The following is a 3,959-nucleotide window of genomic DNA, read 5'->3' as shown; positions in this document are numbered from 1 at the left end:
TGCCACAAAAACTCATTTCTGCCTCTGACTTGGACTGATATTACAGACAGCATCCTTCAGGTTTTAAATTATGTCATCTCTACTGGTGAACTGATCTGAAAATGTTTTTTTAAAAACTAAAATGTACTGCACTTACAACCTCGTAACTCGAGAAGCTTGTATCTCAAACCATTTTTTCCAATAAGAACTAACAGGAAAAAAATGTATCCGTTCCGGCCCTCTAAAAAAATCCCTTATTAGTGCTAATTGTTTTTTAAATTGCTATAGAGACATACACACACACAAAAAATGTATATAAGAATTCCTGTGATCAAGTCAAGTCAATAGACATTATTCGTAAATCACAAAATAAAGGTGTACTTGACCGTTATTGAACATTAATGAGGAGATTTTACTGCTGACCGAGTGATATCTGAACAATTAGAATTGCTCAAGTTTTAAACATAAGCACAGGTAGCGCTATTAAACTGGCAGCTATTTTGAGGTTGGATGCCGACAGCTGATGCGAGACGACCCAAAAAAAAGATCTCTTCCGACCCACCTGAGGGTCGCGACCCAGTGTTTGGGAAACAACATCTTATGGCACAAAGTGACAGACTTGGGTCTCTGTTTTCACTACAGAACCCAGTTATTAAGGTTTGTAGTTTAAAGACGTACACAGATACCTAAAGACTTTGTCTACGTACTGCTCGTATAAATGCTGCCGTATCAGACAAGGTCTGAACCACATCTACCATTTTCCTCAACCACTGTAAGGATTTCTTTTTTCCATTTGTGCTGATTATTTACCATCTGTTAAGCAAGATGGTAGCATAGCTCCAACCACCTGGCAGGAGGGCAATAAAGCAGGTACAGGGGAATTTTTTTTAACCACTCATTATTAGAGGTTGTTATGGGAACAGAACAGCTGATAAGGTAAAACAATTGTCCCAAAAGAGGTGCACGATTTACTGCACGCCGTCACTGTAAACTCCCTTTGAGATAAATATCTGCTGAGTCGTTTCATCTGAGGGGTCACCAGAGACAGAACCAACAGGTTTATCACCATCTCTCCTGCTTACCTCACCACACATCAGTTGCGTCGTTGCTCTTGTTAACTCGTGCAGTAATTCTAGTCAGTCCCCGCCCTAGCTAGATTTCGACATGACAAGGTATACGAGTTCCAGTTCAATCAAGAAAGTCAATATTTTGTTGTTTGTATTCAGTCATTACTTGTGGACTCTTTAGGATTTACAACAAATAACGCTGACGCATTCTCAACACAAAGATTTGCTCGAAGCTGAAGTCGGAACTAAAAATGCAGAATAGAAAGCTAACTATTATTATTCCTCATTGGCTTTCGTGTTCAAAGTTTTCAAAACATGCTCTCAGTTTGACCGTTGGATTAAAATAACTCTAAAATCACAAATTTAGCTACAAGCTTCAACCATGCAGTTCAAGATAAACACAGAAAGCAGTCTTTTCCCCCCGCACACAGAGACAAAATAGATTCCTAACACCAGCAACAATCAGGAAAGTCAAATAGCGGGGTTGACAACAAAAGGAAATTAAACTACAAGAAACAGACTCCTTATTAAAATAGGACTTCAAAACAGCATCCTGCTTCATCTCCTAATGAAACGGAAACAAAGAGTTTAGGAAATCAACATCCTGAATAAAGACTTTTAGTTCAAATGATGTCTGAGAACAACGAGATGTGTCGGCGTGTTTGGTTTCTGTTTTACTCGCGGTTTAGTGGAAGGAGGTTCAGGCAAATACAAATTTGAACAGCAGCACATTTTGAAGTAGCTAAAAATGCGACGGTGACATGATCGTTATCATAATAGCGTAGCATAATAGTTAGCCAAAAATAGCTGATGATTAAAATTAAAAGCTAAAGTAAAAAAATGCATATCTACTGTGTTGAATGATAGCTAATATAGACATACATATATACATATATGTATACATATATGTATATACATATATACGTACATGTGGGTGTATATATATGTATATATGTATATATACATTCTCTGTCTAGCTTCAGATAGATAGAGAATGAAAGCAAGAAAGTCATTAAAAAAACCAGATTGTGATGTAACCCATTCGTTGGCACTGCGATAATCCCCTCACGATTGTTAAAAGTGAAGATTTTCTTTAATCAGGTCAGTTCTCTCCCAGTGAGGACGGCCTCTCTGTAGAACACAGACTATTATTGCTAATTTAAGGCATACGTTTGAATCCGGGCCACAGCTCACAGGGTGTTTGGACAAATACCTCCACATTACACCTCCATCTTCTTTTGGAAGAACTATTAGCAAATTGCAATTACACCGGGCACATTTGAGACATTTCAAAGCCTCCATTTCCATTAAAAAAAGAGAGAGCATTTCAGCCAATTTTACCGTGGGAGAAACATTTGTAGGGGATCAAACGAGGGTCATGAGAAGTTCTGGACTTGGTTTGGTTCTTTGCCTTCATCCTAACAGCTTTTTATTTAGCACTCATAATAATATATAATATTAGAGGCACTTAATATAGAGTTAGATGTTAAGAGGGTTGGAAATTTAATTTTGACACGTTTCAGATGGAAGTAGTAGAGCAGGAGTGTCAAACTCATTTTGGCTCACGGGACGCATACAAACTACTACAACTAATTAGACGTCAAGTGGCCGGACAAGTACAACTCTAAGATAATTAACTATAATTAACAAAGTCCAAATTGCTCCCCTTTGTTTTCATGTAAAAACTAGAATATTAGATATGTATTTTTATTACATTACATTACATTTATTACAAAATTCATCAAGCGGGCCAGGTTGAACACCCAAGCGGGCCGGTTTTGGCCCCCGGGCCTTATGTTTGACACCCCTGTAGCAGAGCTGTATGGAACAGAGTCGTACAGTTTATTAGTTCCCCCTCTCCTCTGAATGTTTTTCTCACCAAGCCTCCATGTCTATTAATCGCTCTGCCGACAGTGTGACCATCGGTGCAGCAGAGCCAACAAAGCCAGAGTCCAGCCGTGCAAATGGATCAACTGGCCACAGAGATAATCATCGGACTCATCAGAAATCCACTGTGTGGGCTTTGAATCTTCTGGTATGACTGTGAGAATGTCATACAGGGGGCCACGGCCAAGCTTTGTCAGATGGCCACCCCACTGGTACAGATGTCTCCACATGGTGGAGCACTGTCGGTTATAAAAGAAGATGAAAGAATGAGGAAGTGGAATGTGGTAGTGCTGCCACAAATATTGGTCCTAAAAACAGTTCTCATACAACTGGCTCAGTGTAACACTAAAGACCAGGAGCTGCTATTTTAGGTCTTCAGTCAATGGTTCTCAAAATGAGGGGCGCACCCCGGATATGGCAAGGATAGACGAAAACCCAGATAATTCTAATATTTGTTTAGAATTGTCCCAATTTTCTTTGTCCACCTATAGTCCTCTAGAATCGTCCTACTTTACCTTGTCCACCTATAGTCCTCTAGAATTGTCCCACTTCACCTTGTCCACCTATAATTCTCTAGAATCGTCCCACTTTTCCTTGTCCACCTATAGTCCTCTAGAATCCTCCTAATTTACTTTGTCCACCTATAGTCCGCTAGAATCGTCCTACTTCCTTCCTGCCTGGCAGCTTCACATGAAACATTCTTTGCTTCCTGCAAATGTCAAACACCTCCCATCTGATTTCATATCTAAATATGCTAATGTATCATCCTTTCCATCTTGATCACTGTCAAGAAAAAATGTCAGCGTCTTGATCCGCCACCTGTATCACAGCTACACGTCCGATATTCCTTCCGCCTCCAACCCTCAAGTTGTTTTATATATATATATATATATNAAAAACTGTCACAATAATCAGAACCTCTAAGCCACCAATCCACAATCAGGTCTGTGGTTTACAGTCATTTTCTAGAGTGTGAAAACAGGAGCGCAGGTTCATAAACTCATAAAGCTAAAGAAAACTGCAAAA

The sequence above is a fragment of the Cynoglossus semilaevis genome, chromosome 17 (assembly GCF_000523025.1).
Source record: "Cynoglossus semilaevis isolate Cse_v1.0 chromosome 17, Cse_v1.0, whole genome shotgun sequence".
NCBI classification, from domain to species: domain Eukaryota; kingdom Metazoa; phylum Chordata; class Actinopteri; order Pleuronectiformes; family Cynoglossidae; genus Cynoglossus; species Cynoglossus semilaevis.
The sequence above is the reverse complement of the archived record's forward strand: the minus strand, read 5'-3'. Positions refer to the sequence as shown.